The sequence below is a fragment of the Euleptes europaea genome, chromosome 8, assembly GCF_029931775.1.
Source record: "Euleptes europaea isolate rEulEur1 chromosome 8, rEulEur1.hap1, whole genome shotgun sequence".
NCBI lineage: Eukaryota > Metazoa > Chordata > Lepidosauria > Squamata > Sphaerodactylidae > Euleptes > Euleptes europaea.
In genome coordinates, this window is record NC_079319.1 from 76110790 (window position 1) to 76135400 (window position 24611).

The window sequence follows — 24611 nt, forward strand, 5'->3', positions numbered from 1 at the left end:
AGGTAGCCGGCTCAAGGTTGACTCAGCCTTCCATCCTTCCGAGGTCGGTCAAATGAGTACCCAGCTTGCTGGGGGTAAAGGGAAAATGACTGGGGAAGGCACTGGCAAACCACCCCGTAAACAAAGTCTGCCTTGGAAACGTCGGGCTGTGACATCACCCCATGGGTCAGGAATGACCCGGTGCTTGCACAGGGGACCTTTACCTTTTTTTTTACTATTACAATGGGTTATTTCTGAAGGTTCTGTTGGTTTTTCTTTTCCTCCTACTTTCCCTTTATTATTTTCAGTCCATAATTTATTTTTATTAGTTGCTAGTGAAACTGTTTGCATTTGAACACAGCTACTAACATTGCTATGAATTCCACATGTCAGGACAAAAAAAAAAAGAGTTTAGTAATCTGCTATAATGGCTCCCTTTGGCTTATCCTGTTCAGCCTTTTTAGCTCTGCTTTTAAGCCTGGCCTGACAAGAACTAAAACCCAGCCCTAATTACCTCACGCTGCGTGTTGCCATAAGTGCCTCAAATAAGTCATTTGTATGAGGTAGCAACAGTTGCAATGCCTAATTTCATCCAGTTAACTAGAAAATCTTTCCAGTTATTGACCGTAAAAGTGCTGCCTGGGAGAATAATACCATGGGCACGGTAGAAGGGCAAACCACTCCTGGTCTGAAAAGGAGCGCAACTTTGGGGCAGCTCTTTCAGTCCCTCGCTCAATTGGCTTCAGCTCTGATGCTGCACCAAATTATCTTGCCTCTCCTAAGGGAATGGCCAATAATCAGCCCCACTGAAAATATTTTCAACAGTGTGCTAAATAAATCCCAGCTCTAATTATGTTACAAAGGCTCCACTGCGACTGCACATCTGGAGAGGCCTCCCTGTCCCAAAGTAAGCAGATTACAGTAATTGTGTACACAGTCTCCTTGGAAGTCATTTTTCAACTAAATAGATATTTTTGGAAGGAGCCACTATAGTCCCTATGGCCGTTTTAGGATAACCCATATTCACTTATGGTGTAGTTAAATTATTGTCAGCATTTTCACTTTGTAAGGCCTCTGCTCAAGCTTCCGTAATGAAAAGGGTGCTTGATACCGTGTGTGAACAGGCAGATAAGATAACCAGGAAGGTTGACGTATTTTGCTTCCTTAATGCGGATATACACACACCATAGAGCTATGATTCACTCTGACCTTGCTTACGGAGTTGTTTGGACCATGAATGACAACATTCTGAAAAATAATTTTGATGGTTTTAATTGATTCCAATAATGAAGGGGGAAATATCTAGTTAATGATCTGGCCCTGCTTCTTCTGTGTGTTTCAAAGCTTTGGTCAGAAATATTGTATATTGTATATTTTAACTATTTGTACTGCTGAGGGAGACCTTATGGCTGAAATGTGGTTGGTTTTATTTATTTATTTATTTATTTTACTATTTGTGATTAATTAAAGCTTTGGATAATTGATCATATGTAACCCATTATTATTCATTCTGTTTTTAGGCATTTTGTCCACCTTCCTGGTTACTTGGTTTTTCTGGGCTGATGTTTTTTCTTGCACTTTCTGTTTTGATCAGGAAGATATACATGAACTTCAGATCTGCCTCTAGTACCAGCTATCCCGTGGCCTACTTTCCAGAATGGTCCAAATTCATTCTGGGGGAAGTGAAAGTGTACAGAATAAAACTCCCTTCTGTTGCCTCCCACTCCTGTGCTACAGAACTGCTGATTTAGGTTTTATACTTGGCTTGAGGGGATGTTGCATACACAAATAATTGTAGCATCCATTTTGACACGAGGTTTCTCGTCGTTTGAAAAGAACACTAGAGACTTGTGTACAGTGAAAACTGAAAAAAAAAGTATGGTACTACATTGATGCAGTCATGATAATATCAGGCATGTAAAGATAGCACCAAACACTTGAATGCCAGCAATCAAATGCAAGTATTAGGAGTGTGCAAAAAAAAAAATTGGGAAAATTAGGATCCTGGTATATTAGAGCCAAAAAATTTCAGGATTCCTGAAAATTCCTGAAACCCCTTGTGTTGGTATTTTTCAGGGGGGTTTCAGGAATCCAAAAAAATTTGCCTCCATTATAGCCCATGGGAAATCTTTTCGGGGCGCTGCGGGGGCTGTTTTATAAGGTAGAGGCACCAGATTTTCAGCATTGCTGCTGATCAAATTTTATGGGCCCCCATTTTTCTTCCATTGTTTCCAGTGGAGTACAGATGGGACATCCTCTTCGGGGGCCCATAAATTAGACCCCCTGACCCAATATTTACAAAACTTGAGAGTTCTTCTAAGGGGAGTCACCAGCAGCTATGCTGAAAATCTGGTGCCTCTACCTTATAAAACAGCCCCAGAAAGATTTCCCAGAGGTTACAGAGGAGCAGAAGGGAGGGGATTTAAACATTAAAGCCCTGCAACCTGGTGCGAAGGTGCTGATCGAAGCATTTTTTTCTTTTTAAAGGGATCTCTTCCCTTTCTATTCCTGTAGGTGGGGATTGATTTTTTGGGACTGGGACTGCCGGCTACAACTTAAACCACATTTTTTTTAAAGTTTGGCTTTACCAAATGCATAACCCTAGCAGGTATTCCAAATGTTAACACAAACTTGTGTAACCACTTAAGAAAGGGAGGCAGGCTCCAGAAAAGGAAAATGAGAGGGGAGAGGTCTATAGTTACTTATCACTGTAGGTCCTGACCAGAGATTCCCTGTGGTAAGAGTGAAGAGAGTATGGGGGGGAAACTTTCTGACTGTAGATGCTGAGGTACTGATTTTTGCAGATCCACACACACTGCAGACCTTTACATTACCATGGGAGTCTCCTGTCCCCCAAGAGCAACATTTGAGGGAGCTGCAGGGGAGAGGGGAATATTCTGTTCTGCATAGCTCATTTCAGTGGACTTTGACTGGAATAACTGCATAGGACTGCACTGTTAATCTACCCTGTACTGTTACACTGAAAAATGGGGTTTCAATAGGTTCCTCTCTTATGTTTAGATGTTGCAGTGGTTCCTTGTGTTCTCAGAAGGTTCCAGAGAATGGACTTTTCGTTAAACAGAAGTTGATTTTATATTTGGTTGTACCTAGGATTGTGAAACAAACCTCTCCAACGTGAACATTGCAGCTGAGGCTGGACAGAAGATTAATATATGCTCTCAAGATATGCATCCTATGACATCTTGATTATGGAGAAAAAACAAACAAAAAAGCCACGCTTTCTGGTTGGTTTTTGATGGAGCCTTTTTGCCTGACCTCGTGTACTTACACTTTCTTAAAAGAAACAATTTGTCTGGGGTGAGAGGTTGGTTTTCTTTTCCCAGTTTGGTTCAGGTATGAGGTGCAACTTTTTTTTCATGTTAGAGCTTCAAGCTTCAGAGAGTAGATCAACAAACTACAACTTTAGCTGGTTAAATGGCATGTGCCAATTTAATCAGTGAGGTTAGTTTTTAATTGGTGAGATTGAAAGTTTGATTCCCCCCCCAGGCTATTTTGATTGTAGTATCTTACTATAATAGGGAATGAAAAAGAAAATGTTTCAGGCTGTTCCTTTTGATACAGCTGTATCACATTTCGTATAGCTAAAAAGACCCTATATTGAGATTTTAGTAATATGCCAATTTATTATAATTTAATAAATGTCTTGATTGATTAAAATTTGTTTACAACTGTTGTAAAAATAATGATCTAATATTCATAGGATTACCAGTTCTGGATTGGGAAATACTTGAAGCCTCTGGGGGTGGAGTCTGGGAAGGGTGGGGTTTGGGGACCTCAGCTGATGTTTATGAATTGAAAGACTGAAAGACTGGACAATTCTACCAACTATTTTGTCAGAAGCCATTGAAATTCATAAACATCAGCACAACTTTAACAGAAAAGAAGAGAGTTTAAGAATGAATAAGGCTTGGCTTCCTGTCCTGAAAACCTCCAGACTAACAAAGACTACAGTCCACAATAGCCATGCAGATTAGCTTTGGATTTCACACATTAACAGATCACTTCAGGATACAATGGTTCCATATTAACATACCACACCCTCATTAGCACATTATCTTGATACTTACAGGACAATGATTAGCACATTACCTTTGATACTTTTTGCAGGACAATGATTCCACTCAAACCCAACCCCTTTCTGACTATATATTACTCTTCCTACACACTTGACACTGAGAGACCCTGTCCTTCAGTGTTACTCCTCTGAAGATGCCTGCCACAGCTGCTGGCGAAACGTCAGGAAAGAAAATACCAAGACCACGGTCACACAGCCCGGATAACCTACAAGAACGAATGAACTCTGACCGTGAAAGCCTTCGACAATAATATGTTTTTATTTGTAAAGTGTGCTTACTGCCGGACAACCAAGAACATTAAAACATGAGCCATCTAGCAGTGATGATGTGAACGATCTTAGCCATTTCTATTTCAAAATGTCTCTGATGACACAAAGCAACCAAACACTATTAACAAAAGGAGCAGAGAGAGTGGGGGAGCAGGCAGCTATGAAATACGCAAGACCACGCAAACTCTTGAAATTTGCAGGGCTGGATTGTAGTGGTGGCGAGGTTCCCCATGGGGCTTGTAGGGCCGACAGCAGCAAATGGTGGGCAGAGCCAGAGCAAATTAATTCTGATTTTGTCCCCATCCTTTCCCCTTGTGCATTAAGAGCACTCAAGCATAGGCATCAGGATAATATCTAAATGAACTTAAGAGTCTCTTACATCGGTTCAGTAGGTTTGTGTGCTGGCATACTTGATTCTCTTAAGGGGAAACTGCTGTGGTGTCCGCCACCCCTTCCAACCACCTCTAGCTAAAACCAGCCCTCCAGTCACTTGGGAACACCACCCAGTTAGGCTTCTCTCTCGATTTGATACTTAATGTCTTTTACACACCTAATAGTAATAGGTTTTGTTAATAAGCAGCAGTCTGCAATTCTACACATGCTTACTTGAGTACAAAAGCTACTGGATTCAGATTACTTCTAAGTAAATAAGCATACAACTGGCTCCAAAAGACAAAAAGAGGCCATGGTAGGGGGAACTTTTCTGACAGTGCAGAGTTTTGCAGATTTACTATAGCCTAAGCCCCCTTAACTTAGACTGGAGCAACTCTGCATAGGAACGCACTGTAAGGATCCTACACCTTCTGGCAATATTTCAACCAAAGAAATAAGCTTCCTTTAAAAAAAACCACATTGCAGATTGTGTATTTTTCTATACACTTTGCCTGCTTTTATAATGTCTAAAGATGCCTACCATATCATAGGCAGATGACAAACTGATATTACTGCTGCACCATAAATGCATGTGTGCTTAGCAGCATAAAAGTCAGCAGAAGAACTGAAAGAGTCAGGCCTCTGCATCAAGAAAGAAAAGGAATGCATGGGAAAGAGTTTAGATTTCACTGTGTGCATGAGAAAAATTAATATATTGTATTTTTTAAAAAATTCAAAAGCCAAAGCCATGCAATGCCTTTTATTGATACCAAACAAAATTACCCAGCAAGTATGGAGGGTTGCCAGATCCATTTCACCACTGGCAGGAGGTTTTTGGGGTAGAACCTGAGGAGGGTGGGGTTTGGGGAGGGGAGGGACTTCAATGCCATAAAGTCCTATTTCCAAAGTGGCCATTTTCTCCTGGTGAACTGATCTCAATCGGCTGGAGATCAGTTGTAACAGCAGGAGATATCCAGCTAGCACCTGGAGGTTGGCAGCCCTAGCAGTATGCAAGCTTTCAAGCTCTTCAGAATTCTTTGACTGGATGTTAAAAAAGCAAATAAAAAGTGTGTTTGTGTGTGTGGGGAGACACTCTCCCAGACAGTCTAATGGGGGTAGGTAGAGAGATATGCAGTTCAATCTCTCCAATTCAGCTCAATGGGGCTGACTTACTACCGTTTGAGTATCCCTAGGGTTGCCAGCTCCGGTTTAGGAAATACCTGGAGATTTTTGGGGTGGAGTCTGAGGAGGGTGGGGATTAGAGAGGGGACTTCAATGCCATAGAGTCCAATTGCCAAAGTGGCCATTTTCTCAAGGTGAGCTGATTTCTATCTCCTGGAGATCAGTTTAACACTCATCCAGGTATGTAGGTTGGATGCCTTCAGGGTGCAATTTATTGCTGCCTACCTATTAGGACATATTAAAATCTCTTCTTAGTTGGAAATAAGAGGGCTGTCAAAAGAGACATGGGGCTTGTGGCTGTTTCTTGGTTTCAGCCATGCTATCATGATATGTACAAAAATAATCACTATAATGGTTCTGTATGTGCATGGAAATTAAATTGCGACTGCAAATATTTATCAATGGACAGATCTGCTATAATCTAGCAAACCTGGCGGATGAATGGAAGCCAGGATCATCTATATAATTTATTTTTTTCCAATTCTTTGTCAAGCTGATAGCAAATTGAAGTACTACAATATCAGTGTTTAATAAGAATAATAATGTTTGGGTGTTCTTTTCTGAAAGTTGGGGATCAAAGGTCTGATTCTCATGTTGTGTGGGATAATCCATGGTCTGCCATCAAGTAGCAAGCACTTGACAAGGCATCAGAGTCAATACCAGCTCTTTGGTGAGTGTGTTTGTATGATTCATGTGTTTTTAAACATGAGTTTGGTATCTTCACATCTCACCTTTTAAGGCACACACTTTAAAAATATTTGGAATAAACATGGATATATATATGTATATATCCATGAGCACTATAAACCCAACAAATCAAAAGATACCCAGTTATGTGTGTGCCATCAAATCACAACTGACTTACGGCGACCCCGCAGGGTTTTAAAATCAAGTGACATTGAGAGGTGGTTTGCCATTGCTGCCTCTGTATAGGCTGAAAGGGTTCTGGGAGAACTGTGACTGGCCCAAGGTCACCCAGCAGGCTTCATGTGGAGGAGTGGGGAATTGAACCCCATTCTCCAGATTAGAGTCCACCACTCTTAACCACTACACCATGCTGGCTCTCAGGAGTTTGCCAAGGGACAGTTACCACAAAATATTTACTTTCTCCCCTTCTATTTATATTCTGCTTTCTTTGCAGTATCCATGGTTCCCCCCTCCCATTTCATCCTTACAACACTACTAACCTAAAATAAGTTATAGGAGACAGAAACTAGCCCAGTTTGCCCAGTGTACCTTAAGCCTTAGATGTGGATTTGAACCTGAGTCCCCCCAGTCCCATGACCCCTGCATCACACTAGGTTGCCAGTGCAATCCAAAACAGCATTACACCCTCCCAAGCCGACTGAAGTTACTGGGTTTAGAAGGATACAACTCTGTTCAGGATTGCATTGCATATCTACTTAAGGACAGTTGAACCATATACTCCATGTGATATTAGAAGTAGAAGAGTTGGTTTTTATATGCCGACTTTCTCTACCACTTAAAGGAGACTCAAACTGGCTTACAATCGCCTTCCCTTCCCCTCCCCACAACAGACACCCTGGGAGGTAGGTGGGGCTGAGAGAGCTGTGACTTGCCCAAGGTCACCCAGCTGGCTTCGTGTGCAGGAGTGGGGAAACAAATCCAGTTCACCAGATTAGCCTCTGCCGCTCATGTGGAGGAGTGGGGAATCAAACCCGGTTCTCCAGATCAGACTCCACCGCTCCAAACCACCGCTCTTAACCACTACACCACGCTGGTGTATGCACCACGCTGGTGTATGCACTTTGCAGTTCTTAGAACTAGTTGAACTTCTTTGTTAGCCTAGAACGTTTTTGCATTTGTTCTTCATTACCAAAGTTTTGTGGTATTGAGTTTCTATTTATGATTACTGTTGTTGTTAATGTCATTGCTAATAGCCACCGAACAGAACATAGACAAAGATGTAGTTACCTCCAGAGAGTGATTTTGAGTGTCAGACTGATTTCGAGTGTGCACATAGTGCCTTAGGCTACGTATAAAATCACTTGATAACCAAAAACTACGCATGCAGAAGAAATCTCAAGTACCAGAATTAGACCACCACCACCCCATTCTATTATGCAGCATTAAGCAAACAATTGTTTTATTGCAAATCTTTTCTAATTAAACATTAGTCACATGCTTCCCCTTGCTTTCCATTTTCCATGTTAAAAATTGCAACCCTAAATAAATAAATAAAAACCCAGCCCTTATAGGAATGGCCCAATTAGGCATTAAGTTGGCCTTAAGATGTGTTAGCTGTTCTGGTCTTTCCATAGTGGCAGTGATTGGTGGCATTAACTGCCTTCTACAAGGGCAAATTCTGTCCAAAACTGTGTGCACACATATAATATATAAAAATATAATATATAACAATCTCTGTCTGCAAACAGCTCTTCAAAAGTGCAATGGGGAGTGAATGAAGAGAATGTACCAGAGGAGAAGGAGCTGGGGATTGGGGGGGGGCGAGGGGGGGAAGAGAAAGGAAAACAATAGGTACAGATTTCTACCAGTTTCCTCGGGCATCCATAGCAGCTGCTTAATGATACATGTATCATTATATCCTGGAGTAGTTGGAGGGCAAAAGCAGAGTTGATTACACTACAGACAATTGTTTCACAATAATTCCAGGCCATTTTTCATTAGCTGCCTCTCTCCTCACAGCAAAACCAGGGATAATTTTTTAGGAAGAGGGGGGGACTTCTACCTCTCAAAGCTTGTCCAACAGTTAAAGATTTTTAATAATTCATCATGCGAAACATTGAGAGCGAAATGCTAAATTTCCCAGCAATAACAACAAAAAGATGAATGGAAGGGAACTGAGGTTAACTTGCTTTGATAGAAGCAAAGGGGTAAATAAAAGGAATTGTGCTATCGCTTTCCCATGATTTATTGCTACAATTTTTTTTTATTACTCAGCTCTGGTTTGAAATGTGTTGTCACTCAGTCTGTTGAGTCAAACCAGTTCATGCTGTGCTAACTGATTAAGTAACTGATTAAAAACAAAGCAGAGTCTGCCCTTAATCACTTGTGTTATCTGGCAACTGGAGGTATCATTGCTAAATTTATCTGTTGGAAAAGTAGGGCGTTTCCTTTGCTAATAGGCCTAAATTGTTAATGACCATGTTAGAATCTTGATGTTGGTATTTTTGTAGGTGTAGGGAGGTGTGGGTAGGGAAGGCGGCATGGTATAGCATGATCGCCTCAGACCTTGGAAGCTAAGCAGGGTCAGTACTTGGAAGGGAGATCTCCAAGGAAGGCTCTGCAGAGGAAGGCAATGGCAAACCACCTCCGCTTCTCACTTGCCTTGAAAGCTCCTTTCTGGGGTCGCCCTAAGTCGGCTGCGACTTGACGGCACTTTACACACCCACACAAAGTGAGATGTGGAAGCCCCACCTATAAAATATTGCTAGTCTTATCAAAACTCTCTTTTTGCTAAATAGGGTTGCCAGGTCCCCCCTCTCCTCCAGTGGGAGGCTTTGGGGGCAGAGCTGAGGCAGGGATCGTGTGCGCACGGCCGAGATCTAAGCGATCTGGCAATCCTATTGCTAAAGCAAATCCCCTACAACTGTGGGCTGAACTGTACTGGATATATGTGATAGTGATTCTAACAAAAGGCCAAAATACACAATACACCCGAAAAATGTCAGGTCACGGGTGTACGACTGGACTCTCAGTCAGATGCACATGGAGGGGACTCACCTTAAACAGTGCTCATTCAGTTGGGCACTGTGAGGACGGAGAAGGAGCCTCTGGTTTCCCTCTCACACTGCTTTTGCCAGCAGAAAAGGCAGTGGGGGCTTTTTGGCCCTTTTCCCTGGCTCCATGTGTTTTCCCCAGGGCATGTGGAGCCCGAGAAAAAGGGAGAAAAGCCCCCGCCCCATCCACTGATTCTGCTGGCAAAAGCGGGATGTGAAAGAAATCGTAAGCTCCTCCTCACCCTCGCAGTGCTGAGTGAATGAGCCCTGTTCAAGGTAGATTCTCATGATGTACATCTATGAGTCAGGTCATGCACCCATGACCCAGCACACATCAGGAATATTGTGCATTTTGCCCCTAAAAGTATATGTTACAGAGGAAGCATGGCTTCTGTTTTCCCTGCATGTGTTTCCCCAGTAACATATAAAAATACAAAATTCAGGAGGGGGTAGCCATGTTAGTCTGTTACATCCAGCCAAAACACACACACACACACACATTTTATTTTGGTGAACTAGAGCTCTGTTTAGCAGTGAGAAGTGTGACTTGAATCTGCACAAATACATACACAGACACATATCAGAAGAAACAAAAATGTGAATTTAAAAGCCAATGAAATGAAATAGGTACATTAGCCCATACCATTTCTATGCAAAGCTTGAAGGTATGCAAGGAATGCAAAGTGAATTTTTACAACAGCACTAATTGATTATAACACAATTTTCCTAATTTTTGTTAAGCTACTTCAGTGATTGAGAAGATCTTTGTCTTTATTCAAACGGAGAAGAACTCATTCAAACTTTAATTCAGCTCTTTCATGATGGAGTCTCACTTTGTAGATCATTGATGATACAATGAATCTGGGGTAGCTTAGCTGTGAGTTGTTAATCATAGAATCATAGAATTGGAAGGGACCACCAGGGCCATCAAGTCCAACCCCCTGCACAATGCAGGAAATTCACAACTACCTCCCCCCTCCACACCCCTAGTGACCAGAAGATGGCCAAGATGCCCTCCCTCTCATCATCTGCCTAAGGTCACAGAATCAGCATTGCTGACAGATGGCCATCTAACCTCTTCTTAAAAATCTCCAGGGAAGGAGAGCTTACCACCTCCCGAGGAAGCCTGTTCCACTGAGGAACCGCTGTAACTGTTAGAAAATTCTTCCTAATGTCTAGACGGAAACTCTTTTGATTTAATTTCAACCTGTTGGTTCTGGTCCGACCTTCTTGAGCAACAATGTGGAGTTCTGTCTTAATGACAATGTGGAGTTCTGTCATCTTTTTTCCTGGGCCTCTGCAGATGTATACTAGTCTAGTCTAGACTGGGGTGTATTTGGATGTTCATACAGGGGCCATGTGGCCGAGCTTACTCTTTGCCCCCGATGGCCCTCCAGGGAAGCTGCCCACTGGAACCGGCTTTTGCCATAAGTTATAGAGTAGGGTTCGCGTTGTCAATCTATTCTTTAGTTCATAGAGTGAGTACTGCAGCTTTGAGGATGCCTGGTGTAAGCCCTTCAGGATGGGGGCCCTGTCCAAGACATGGAAAGAAGTCCACTTGTATCATTAGGCTTGATGGTAGACAATGGATCAAGTGGTGTGCTCTGAGTGGTAAATGGAGTGTGCAGGTATATTTAGCAGTCTGTGGGTAGTCTTATTTGCTCACTATTTAGTTTTACGGTAGCACCCAGAAAGTGGACCGGCTGTGTAAAAAATAGAGATGCTGCGGATTTTGCTGTGATGGCATTCGACAGTCAAACGTCGCCAGTTCAAAGGTGTTGCTCAGACATCAGCTGGTTACCCAGCCGGTCCAATTCATGTCGAACAGCCACAAAATGCTTGCTGAACAAGTTTGCATTGGGATTTTGCAAAACTGTATATATGCAAAGAAGCTTCTGATTCAAACAGTTCAATGGCCATTAGTGTCATTAAGGACAGATGCCGAGAGGTAGGATTTTATTAAAACACAACTTCTATTTATGACTGATCTGTGACTGATCTAATTGTCTATTTAAAGAATTGCCTGCTGAGCGGAGCAGTTATGCAGCAAGGATGGCGGGGGAGGGATAGTATAACTCAGTTGGGCTGTGTGAAAACGAGCACGCGTGAAAAGCCAATTGGACTGTACTGCGTGGAATACAGTGAACCACCATGAACAGGTTGATGAACAAACAGATAATTGAAAAAGCAGCTCCTTGCTTGTGACTAGCAAGCAGGATGTGAGCCGAACTGGCAGGTGACCGGACATCCCTAGGTGATGGTGAGGAATTAGGACTGCCAGGACCCTCTTTGCAACCGGCAGGAGGTTTTTCGGGCGGAGCCTGAGGAGGGCGGGGTTTGGGGAGGGGAGGGACTTCAATGCTGTAGAGTCCAATTGCCAAAGCGGCCATTTTCTCCAGGTGAACTGATCTCTAATGGCTGGAGATCAGTTGTAATAGCAGGAGATCTCCAGCTGCTATTACAAATGCTTATTAATAGTGGTAGGAATATAGAAATATAATGCATATTGTTTGCCTTAGTGGTGGTGGAAAGTGCTGTCAAGTCACAGTTGACTTATGGCGACCCTGTAGGGTTTTCAAGGCAAGAGACGTTTGGAGGCGATTTGCCATTGCCTGCCTCCATGTGGGCTGAGAGAGTTCTGAGAGGACCGTGACTGGCCCAAGGTCACCCAGCAGACTCCACATGGAGGGATGGGGAATTAAACCTGGTTCTCCATATTAGAGTCCACAGCTCTTAACCACTACACCCTAAAAATTGAAATTTTGTATACACATTGATTTCCTGTTTTCCAGCTCTGTGTTTAATATAATGAAAAATATGTGATTTCATACCCATGTATCAATTAATACCTTACTTATCTTAAATCAATGATTGGGTTGTCTATAATTTGCCACCTTAGAATGTGGTGCCAAGTCACTGAACTTCATGGTTAATTGGGGAGTTATACTGTGGCCTCCCACAGCTTGACTCTGACCTAGGGTTGCTAATCTCCAGGTGGTGGCTGGAGATCTCCCACTATTACAATTGATCTCCAGGCAACAGAAATCAGTTCCTCTGGAGAAAATGGCTGCTTTGGCATTGGACTCTATGGCATTGAAGGCCATCCCCTCTCCAAACCTGCCCTCTACAGGCTCCACCCCCAAAATCTCTAGGTATTTCCCAACCCAGAGCTGGCAACCCTACTCTGACCACCGCACAGCACTTCCCTCTTCAAATCATTAATTTCTAACTTGTTATTGCACGGTACGTTTCTATTTCAGAAGAATGTGAAAATGGCTTCCAACTATTGTGTGCAGCTAATTGTCAAACATCTTGCTATGCTTCCCTTTTCTTCCTTTCCTGCCCAGCAATTTATTGTTTCTTCTGTTAGCCAATGAGTTATGGCTTTAGAAATTCACTGCACTGCCAGATTTTGAGTCAGCAATTGTGTGCTGGCCCTGCAAAATGACGTCTTATCTCCTTTTTTTTTTTTTTTTTTTGGTGTGTAGCCTGACATTTTCAGTAAGGCCTGGAAGGTTTTGGTTAATAGGGTTTGTCATAAGGGGAACTACAATATAAAACTCTGAATTATGAAACAAGAACAGAATGGTGAACCCATGTCACCTTAAATGTTACCCAAGCAATTTCTGGAAACTAATTATTCACAATAGATAACTAAACTGTAAATCTTCGTTACGAGTGGGAAATTGAAGTAAGACATTTCCTTGGAAAGCATTTGGAAAGCCTCTGATGCTAATAGCTAATTCAAAAGGAAAATGGTAGATGCGCCAGAGGCTGTGGAAGATGAGAGTTCACAGATGAAAGTAGATTAATCCCTGGACTCATGCGTACAGTGAATCTTGGCAAGACGCATTTCATTATCTAGTGCTTGATATCTCTGATAATCAAGTATGGTGATGGTTCACTGATGTATTGGGAGTGGACGTACCCATAAGAGGTAAAAAATCAAGTAAGCATGTTAGGCTGAGCCAAGCTGACATAGAGCCATTCTGCATGTTAGGTGGCTGCAAACCATAGAATGTATCCTGGAAAGAAAGCTGCACTTCCTCCTGGTTTGCTGGCGAGTGAACTTGTACACTAGATGTGTTACCAGACAGGTATTTATTTCATTCATACACATGCATTTTTTAAAAAAAAATCACATGTACACTTTTTTAAAAAAGAAGAAGAAGGGAAAGTGGAAAAGCTACACAGTACAGTGAGGACTGGGGTCTTCTTGTTAAAAGAAGGCGGTGAGGAAGTGCATGCTTTGTGTGCAGAAGGTCCTTACTTTGATGCTGGCATGCCTAGTTCCGTGTTTCCCAAGCAGTGGGTCAGGACACACAAGTAGGGCTGCTAACCTCCAGGTGGTGCAACCGAAACTAGGACTAGTGCCCCAAAAGTGGCTATTGGAATTCTCAGGCACTTATGGCAAGGAGTACAGACACAAAAATATGCTGCTATCAATATATTGTACAAAGAGCACAACACAAGCAAAAACGGTATACAATTGATGCACTAACATGCTGATACATGTGTAAACTTCATCTGAGGTTGCATCAACCGTTCTTATGACTTTAAGTCCTTGAAGTTGAGTGGTGCAAGTCTAACTTAAAGTCCTTGAAGCCGTGTAGTGGAAGCCAAAATAAGTCTCCGTTAAGTTCCTTATTTCGCAACTGCTTCTTCCCGTTGGCAGTCCACACAAGCAATATCTTCAGAACTTATGTTCCAAGTGAATAAGCTCATAGCTCCCTTGTAATGGTGGATGACGAATCCACAGATGAGACCAAATTCCCCCTACTTTTGTGTGTTTTCTCTGAAATCCTATTTAATTCAAAGCAATCCTGAGAGTAATTTTAGAGATTACCTGAAATTACTTATGAGTAGATATGCATTGGATTTTGACAGCCAGCATGGTGTAGTGGTTAAGCGCACTGGTTTGGAATGGTGGACTTTAATCTGAAGAACTGGGTTTGATTCTCTACTCCTCCACAAGTGGCGGACGCTAATCTGGTGAACTGGGATGGTTTCCCCACTCCTACACATGAAGCCAGCTGGGTGACCTTGGGCTAATCACAGCTCTCTTAGAGCTCTCTCAGCCCCACCCACCTCACAGGGTGTCTGTTGCGAGGAGGGGAAGGGAAGATGATTGTAAGCCTGTTTGAAAGTCAGCATATAAAAGCCAACTTCTTCTTCTTCTTCTTCTTCTTCCAGGGGTGTGGAAGAGATGCATTAATTCTTGGTTTTATTTTTTTAGATTAAATTTTAAATAGCTAAAGAATAAATAGATCTGGTAGCCTTCAAGGTTCAACAAGATCCATTTTGCAGTGTCTATAACTTTTATAACTCATGAAGCTATAATCTACAATTGCGTAGTTGTGTTCTTACAGTTGCATAAAAAACTGAATAAATACATCAACAAATTCAACATTAATAGATGCATTAAGTAAATTTTTGCTTGGATACCTTAAATTTAAGTAGTGGTTATAAAACTGGCAAATTTGCAGTTAAAATGCACAAAAATGGTTGTCAAAAACCTTTGGTCCAAAATTCACATGACAATAATGAGTCGCCATACCAAGTAAATTTGAACTTGTGGGTCACCACACCAAAAGGGTTGGGAACCAATGGTCTAGTTAAAAGATCGCAGTTAGGAATTGTGAAATACTTTTCTTCCACCAGAGACCTTAGAGCGCTTCGGCCAATCAGGGAGGGAGGTACTCAGCTGGGTAGACCAATGGTCTGACTCACTATATATTCATAACTGAAATGGAAGGAAGTGTGAAAGATCGTGGTAATGCCCTGTTCATTATGTTGGGAGGATGCAGGGGAGTCATCCTTATAGCGCTATGCAAAAGATTTTCAACTGACCTGCTTCCTGTACTATGTAGGGGTACAGGAGTGGTACTAGGGGTGCCAGCCTCCAGGTGGGACCTGGGGATACCCCCAGAATTACAGCTCATCTCCAGACTACAGAGATCAGTTCCCCTGGATAAAACGTTTTAAAACAGATGCTTTGGAGGGTGGACTCTAAGGCATTGTACCCCACTGAGGTGCCTGCTTCCCTCAGGCTCCACCCCCAAATCTCTAAGAGTTTCCCAACCTGGATCTGGCAACTGTACCTCCATCCCCTGCCAGTGATCAAGGGGGACCTGGCAACCCCAAGTGGTGCTGATGCTGTGTTACTGATGCTTACTGATACAACAGCATTGGGTGGGGCCCGATATTTGCACATTGGGGCAACATGCTCTTATTCTAGTGCTCTAATGGTGGTGAGAACAGCCCTTCCATTCGACTAAAAAAGACTCCACACTTGTAATACTGTTGCAAGGAAGCTGTCATTTTTTCTCACCCCAAATAAACCATCATGTTCAAAATTAATCTCTTCCAAGGGAAGGATTGGAAATTAGTTGCTGGCATGCAATAATTCATTTTGTATTTTACCAACAATAATTAAATTGCCTGGAACTGTTGTCATTTAACAGCCTATTAATTGACTAATGTGCCTTACTTGCATTCCGACTAGAGGTAAAATCCAGGGATTAAGCAAGAAAGACAACTTTCAGCATATCGTAATCATCCTGAAAACTGGTAGATTTACCTTACACTGGAGTATAATTTCTGAAGATGTTAATGCCTTGTGTTTCAGCAAAGACATATGCAGTTCCGTCAAAGATAGCCTTAAAGATGTGAGGGAGCAGCTACATTTATATACTTCTGATAGCAGTTAAACAGTTAATTAACCATGGCCACTTTTTGCTGTCAGATATACAGACCATATAATTTGACTTCCTTAAAATGTTTCACTTGGATCCGGTGATTCACTCTTTCCACTAGTCAAATGACTATTTTGTGCAGGTGTGAGATGTTCCAGTTGACTGTCCTCAGGTCTGTCTTGCCTCTGAGCTGCTTTGCAAATGGCATAGTGGTGCATGCTGATTTAAAAAAACAAAATAAAACATTATAGACCTTCCCACAGTGTGAGCACTTGATCTGTAGTTACAGTGCCAAAAGTTATCTCTATCAAATGCTGGCTGTTCTGAATCTTGTTTCCTATGTGGGATCCTGTGCCCATCAGGGTGGATCTTATTTTAGCTCCCCACGAGGTAGAGAAATGCTGTTAAGTGTAGGATTTTAAAATAGGGATTACCCAGCCAAAATAAATTACGCTGTCTATATTGTATCCAATTTCAAGAATAAGATAGTAGTGGGAAAGAGGAATAGGAATGCTAAGACCAGAAAACTTCTCCGTTTCAGCTTTTGGATTAAGTACAATAATAATTTGCAACAGAATGAGAAGCTATTTACACGCCTCATTTAGGAAATGGTAGACACTAGCTTGATAGCTTTTCTTGTAAATACTAGGGATGATTTCAAATTCCCAGCCCCCGCTGTTTCAGTCCCAAAATTTCCATTACGATTTTCCTTTCCCCTTGTGTAAACTGAACCCATTACCCTTGGATTTTGCACAATTCTCTGTTTCCTAGCACCAACATTTCCCCATAAAATGTATGCATTTCTCACTGTGCATCAATAAATGCACTTTCTGTATGCTGCAAGTAACAGACGGTACATTTAAGTACCATCATAAGAAAATAAGGATTGTATAGGATGGGGACTTTTTTGTTTGTCAAAGCCAAGTAATTGAAAATCAATGTCAGGTTCAAAAACATATAAGGACATGTTTGGAGGGGGGAGAGAGGAATTGGAAGGAGCAATTTCTCAGTCCTCCCACTGCAGTCCTTGATTAATTTACAAAATCATATTATTCTGTATACCTGAGGAGCACCCCCACAGTACGGAGAGAACCCTGTTTTGATTGCAGAGACCCAGTTTCGTCAACTGTATGGGGCCAGCCAGTTTACTTTAAAAGAAAATAGGAATGTGAAAACTTGAAATAAGGGACACAATTCCTTCATATTTCAGTTGTCTGAAACAGGTTTTCTTTTAATGATTAGGCTTAATACTTTTCCTAAGGAGATGCCAAAGAAAAGGGCCATTTTTGAAAAAAAAATGAAATAATCTCATTGGTGATTCCTATCAGCATCGTAAGAAATCAAATCCTTAGAATTTTCATAGCTTTAGAAAAATGGGGATTTTCATGGCAGATGTAAGTTGCAATGAGCTACAAAAATAACAGCCCTAATGCCATATGTGTGATCTTAAGTAGGATTTGGAAAGTGGATAAGACTCCCAACTGCTGAGCAGCCTTATCAAAGCAAACACTCTTCAGAGTGATATTTAAACCCTCACAACTGGAAACAGAGGGAGCCAAATCATGTACCCAGTGCACATCTTTGAAATTAAGCAGCCTCTGCTCTCAGGAATCCTCTGAGAAAAGAGCATGTGCAAAAGCGAGAAAGGATTTGTGTTTTACAGCTGTAACGGAGGGGGGGCACTTCACATGTTATACTTGGTTGCTGATATGCCCATTTTCATAGCTCAGACAAATCTTTGGTCTGGTCACACAAACATCTTACATTGCAATCTCATGCTGAGTAAGCCAGCCTATTGATCTCAATGGGCTTGGACTGGAGTAACTCTGCATAGCATTGCACTGTGGGTGAATTAAAAGTCAATTCAAATATCATAGGCAAACTTCAGAGAATGGCGATGTCTGCCTCTGTTTTATTTTTCATAAGTATATGCTGCTTGTCTTTTTCTGAGGCACCAAGAGAGCAAATAAAAGTATAATAAAGCTGGACTCAGAGAGCTCACAGAGTAAGGGGGGTGTCTATGTGCATAGGTATAGAATCTCTCTCTTTCTTTCTATCAGCTGCTGTTTTAGCCAACCGCTGGGAGCTTTCTGGGGCTGGGGCAATATGACCTGGAAGTGACCTGGATGCTCTAGTAATTGCATCCAAAAACTCTATTGTTTCCATAAATTTTGGGAAGAGTGTGCTAGAGTGTCTGCATCACTTCCAGGTAAACTCGGAAGTGATGGGGACACTCTAGCAACCGTAGAGTTTTTTGGGGGAGATGCTAGAGTGTCCACGTCAATTCCAGATTTGCCTGGAAATAATGATCATTCCCCACCTTCATCTAGCCCTCTTCCACCCTCTGCAGGCAGCCCAGGCAATTGGAGAGCATTTCCCCGCTAATACTGGGCAATTGGCAAGCCTACCCGGGTCCCATGCTGGGGGGGGGGGTGGTGCCTGCCTATGACCCTGCACCCTTGATGGAGGGGGAGAAGAAAAGGAACAGACTCCCACCACCATCACTCGCACCCATCCTGTCTGGGGATCAACAGAGGCCGCTTGTGCTCACTCCATCCAAGGCTTGGGCAGCCAGTTTCGGGGGGACGGCTTCCATCTGCCTCACATGAGGCAAAGGGTCGCCCCTGGCAGGGAGGATGGTGGAGGCCTCACTTGGGTTTTCCAGTAATTCTGGGACCTCATCCTGGATTTATTGCCTGGGACAGTGACGGACCTACATTTTTGGGACCATGAAGCTTGAACTGTTATGGGGCCCCCTTCACAACCAGCAGTATCCAACAAAGTCCAAAGGGCCTTGCTGCCCTTGCAAGGATCTTGAGGCCCAAAGGGTGGAGAAATGGTGGGGTAGAGTCCTTGAAAATGGGCCGTACAATGAGCCCCTTCCCACCAGCAACGAGGTTTGGGTAACTGCTGTTATCTTCTTCAGTGGGGTTGTTTTATGGCAGATGTATTGGTTCATTTGCTAATAGAGAAGTAAAAAGTAAAAAAAAGCTAATAGAGAAGTAAAAAGGGGGCTCGTTAGGATAAAGAGGTGAAAATGCACAAATAAGATGAGTGCAGCCTGAATTGAGAATTCAGATGTCTTTTTATGGTTCTGATTGGCTCTAGCCTAAGGGCTGAGCTATAGAACTATTAAGCCGTGCACCAACTAAGGATTCAAAGATCCAGCTGCCAAAATGTAGGATATGAATAGATTCTGGTGAGCTCAGCAAGCCCATACAACTGGGGGTTTGGGCGCTGCAAGCCCCCTAGAAAATTTTGAAATTTGACCAATTACAGGGACATTTTGAGGCCATATGAAATGGGTATTAGAGCACATTCTAAGGCCAATATTAAGTACTTCAACCCATTGGCTTATTAGTCTTTTACTAAAATAGCCTTATTTGAATAACAAACACTTAAAAAAACTCCATCAATTCTGTTGAAAAATTCAAACATAAAAAAAAAAGTTGCTTCAGGGCCCCTCCGGGATTAGGGGCCCTGAAGCTTAAACTTCATTAGTTTCATAGTAGATCTGCCACTGCCTGGAGCTCCAGAATCTATCTCTCTCTCTCTCTCTCTCTCTCTCTCTCTCTCTCTCTCTCTCTCTCTCTCTCTCTCTCTCTCTCTCTCTCTCTCTCTCTCTCTCTCTCTCTCTCTCTCTCTCTCTCTCTCTCTCTCTCTCTCTCTCACACACACACACACACACACACACACACACACACACACACACACACACAGTCATACTACTCCCCACACTACTTATTGCTACCTTTTCCCAAAAACAGAACTCAAGGCTGTCAGACTACATGTGATTATTTCTAAGGAGCTCTCCATACTCCTCATTTTAATGAAGTGTATAGCAGCATTTATAAGAAATGGTCTTAAAGATACATTTCTTTTTGATGTAGTTTAAATTTTTTTTAATTCAGTGCTGTTTTAAACAAAATAAATAATTGATAATTGGTTCTTGTAGGTTATCTGGGCTGTGTAACCGTGGTCTTGGTATTTTCTTTCCTGACGTTTCGCCCGCAGCTGTGGCAGGCATCTTCAGAGGAGTAACACTGAAGGACAGTGTCTCCGCTTCCATCTGCTGTAACACTGAAGGACAGAGACACTGTCCTTCAGTGTTACTCCTCTGAAGATGCCTGTCACAGCTGCGGGCGAAACGTCAGTAAAGAAAATACCAAGACCACGGTTACACAGCCCAGATAACCTACAAGAACCAATGAACTCTGACCGTGAAAGCCTTCGACAATAAATTGATAATTGTTAATTTATAAATAGGTAATTTAATCTTAAAAACACCCAGAGGTGGAGCATTGCGCATTAGTGTGAATTTTGCCTTGTTTCCTGAAACAGCATCCCTTGTACAGCCATGCCTCACGTTCTCTCCCTCATTTCCTTCTGTCCACTATATGAGTGATGGACCAGAGATACCAAGAAATCTGAGTGGCCGTTGATCGCAGGCCGACCCTTCCTCCTCTTTTCTTCTCCTGTCAGCTGATGATTGGCGAGATATGGATGGATTCTGCCGTAGAGGTGCAGTAGGTCCAGGTAGCTAGTTGAGACTCCTGAGGCCATCTGCCCCTCCTCTTCTGCCAGCAAGTAGTTTCTTGGTGAGTTCTATCATTATGTGTTATGCTGATCACTTAAGTGAACCTATCCATTCATTGTACATATCAGGAAATGACTTGGCCCTCAAAGGGCAAATGTGGTGTAGTGGTTAACAGCAGTAGACTCGAAGCTAGAGAACTGGGCTTGATTCCTCACTCCTCCACATGAGTGATGGAGTCTAATCTGGTGAACCGGGTTGGTTTCCCCACTCCTCTACATGAAGCCTGCTGGGTGACCTTGGGCCAGTCACAGTTCTCTCCGAACTCTCTCAGCCCCACCTACCTCACAAGGTGTTTGGTGTGAGGAAGGGAAGGTGATCGTATGCCACTTTGAGACTCTGTAACGGTAGAGAAAAGTAAGGTTAAACAGAAAACAGAAAACAGAACCTTTATTGGCATTTACAGTAACAAAACAAACAGGTAAAGCAGCTAGATACGGATCTAAAAAAAGAATGAATACACAGTTCATCAGTAAAATTTATAATAAATAATTAAATGAGGGTTCCCCTCCTTCTTTCTCCCTCCTTTAGGACCATGGCCAGGAACTCGGCTACTTGAGTGGTAACTTCGAAGCTTTTGTCATCCAATAAATGGCCTATGTTTCCAAGTAGTCATAGCAGTAGTAAATTGAGGAAGAGAGCTAATTAAGCTGCATCGAAGCTGTGTGAAAAGTGGACAGTACAAGAGAATATGTTGTATTGTGTCAGGTGCTTTGCATTGACACCTACAACATCTTGCTTCGCATGGTATTCCCTTGTATCTACCACTAACAACAGCTGAAGGGAATATATTAAATCTGGGCAACAAAAATGCTCTACTATGAGAGGGTATAGTTAAGTTAGAAAAATACTGGGCCATAGAGTCTATTTGATAAAAAAGGCCTAAAAAACAAGGGGAGCAGATACCTTCAGCACCGGCTTTTATTATTTGGGAATCACTGTCCCATATCCTTTTTTGGATTGTCCTAAAAATATATAATTCACTGGAATTAGACAAGAAATCAAGATCAATCCCAAGTGATCTGATCCTATTTAAGATAAGCCGAGACCATCTAGAAACAGTTGAGTCAGTATGTAAAGCTGCCAATAAACTACTTGGGGGGGGGGATCGAAAATGAGAGCGTAACCAGTATTTGATGGTAGTGATCCAAGCGCCAGATTCTATCGTGTGCAGTCCCAGCTCAACGCACAGAGAAAAATAGCAAACAGAGTTTGTGACGCCAAGGATGCGTCTCAAAAAAACTGCCCTGAGATGCTCCACTTCTTTATTAAAACCCTGGATCCAAACTGGGATTCCGTACAAAAGTTGCGGGATCACAGTGGCTTGGAAAATCTGTAAGGCGGCCGGAACAAAATGGTTACCCTTCTTATAGTAAAAACGAGTTATTGCAGCCATCTTATTTTTTGCCAAGGTAAGGGACTGATTACGGTGTGCAATCCATTTTAAATTATAATGAAAAGAGACCCCCAAATATTTAAACTTTTTCACTTGTTCAATTTTTCTTCCCTCAATTTTCCAAACTGATTGCTTCCAAGTCTTAGAAAAGATCAGAATCTTGGTCTTATCAAAATTAATAGATAGGGAATTCCGTTTACAGAATAGGATAAAAGAAGCTAACAAACGTTTAAGACCCATCTTTGAAAGGGATAGGACTGCTATGTCATCTGCATATAACAGAATAGGGACTTTCTCAGAGCTTAGCTTAGGTATAAAAATCAACTCTTCATCTTCTTCTTCTGTAACTAGGGTTGCCAGTTCCCTCTTCACCACCGGCAGGAGGTTTTTGGGGTGGAGCCTGAGGAGGGTGGGGTTTAGGGAGGGGAGGGACTTCAGTGCCATAGAGTCCAATTGCCAAAGCAGCCATTTTCTCCAGGGGAACTGATCTCTTTTGGCTGGAGATCAGTTGTAATAGCAGGAGATCTCCAACTAGTACCTGGAGGTTGGCAACCCTGTCTGTAACTGGTTTTTTTTAAATAATTAAATATTTATCCTCTGCTTTTCTCCCCAGTGGAGACCTAAAGCAGTTTACTACATTGCCCTCTATTGTAGACTTTAATGCTGGAGAGTATATTTTGCCAGTATTTTTCAAAGGCACTTAATTGGATCAGGTGCAAGCCTTGCCAAATGTTGCCAGACCTCAGACTTGGCTTAGTCTCTGCACTGAAGAAATTCATGTGGAGTAAGCCACAGTTTGAACTTTATTGTATTGAGGATAATTAGGCACCCAGGTCCACTAATGGGAATTGAATGTGTTAGGCCTCAAGTACTGCCATGACCAAACATTATCATTTAAAGGATATTTTTAGCCTTGGCTTTCTCTATAACCGAGACTGCACATTGATTCAGAGTAAATACCAGCCCCGTTGGGGTTTTATCTGGCACCTTAAGATTCAGCTGCAAAGAAAATATTGTTGGCTGAGAATGCTAACAGTGAGGAAGAGACTTGTACCTGGTTGTTGCTCTGTGCCAGAAAGCACAGGTGGCAATAAATAATACACAAAGGAGCAAAAGGAGAGCAGAAAACTGTGGCCAACAACTGATTGCATCACAAGGCAAGCATGGTTATGGATCTCCCTGAACTAGGCTTGCCAACCTCCAGGTACTAGCTGGAGTTCTCCTGCTGTTACAACTGATCTCCAGCTGATAGAGATCAGTTCACTGGGAGAAAATGGCTGCTTTGGCACTTGGACTCTATGGCATTGAAGTCACTCCCCTCTGCAAACCCTGCCCTCCTCAGGCTCCGCCCCCAAATCGTACCACCGGTGGCGAACAGGGAACTGGCAACCCTACCCTGAACCCAAAGAACGAAAGGAGTGTATCTCATCAATACCTTGACAGTCCAGTTGTAAGCCACCTTGAGCAGGTCTCTCGAGAGGTAGCATTTCAAGTTTCTAAACAAACTGCCAAAATAAATATGCCCATTTATTTCTGTGTGTCACTAGATGAATGGAAGAAGCCTAGAATCAGAAACTTGGTGTCCTCTAACATGATATATTCTGAAAATATTTTTTGAATTTTGTTTCGATGTTACTAAGGAAATGACCAATTTCTAAACTACTGATCAGAAGCCCCGTGGTGCAGAGTGGTAAACTGCAGTACTGCAGTCAAAGCTCTGCTCATGACCTGATTTTGATCCTGATGGAAGTCAGTTTCAGATAGCCAGCTCAAGGTTGACTCAGCCTTCTGTCCTTCTGAGGTCGCTAAAATGAGTACCCAGCTTGCTGGAGGTAAAGTGTAGACCACTGGGGAAGGCAATGGCAAACATAATCTGCCTAGTAAATGTCGGGATGTGACGTCACCCCATGGGTCAGTAATGACCCGGTGCTTTACTTTTCCCCTAATCTACTGATACATTGCTCTAAAAATAAAAAGTTCAAGCACTTGTTTTGCTCACTGCTGCTCTTCTGCAGATTTCCAAATAAATTTACAGGCATGTACCACTTTTTTTCCCTTGGTCTTGTTAATTCGCTACCCAGAAATTCAACAGCATGCTCTACCCATAAATTTAATAGCATTAAACACCTGCTGGCTTTGAGTAGCAGAGCTTGCCAAAAAGGAAAGCAGGAGCACAGAGATACACTCCTAATGTGTTCCTTGCCATGCCATCCGAATGAAGGCTGGGAGTTAGTTCTCAGCACAGCAGCAGCACCCCATGCCGAGCAAGTTCCTCTGGCTTCATGAGTTAAACTCTTGAGTATTACTCCGAGCGATCTTTGCCTGC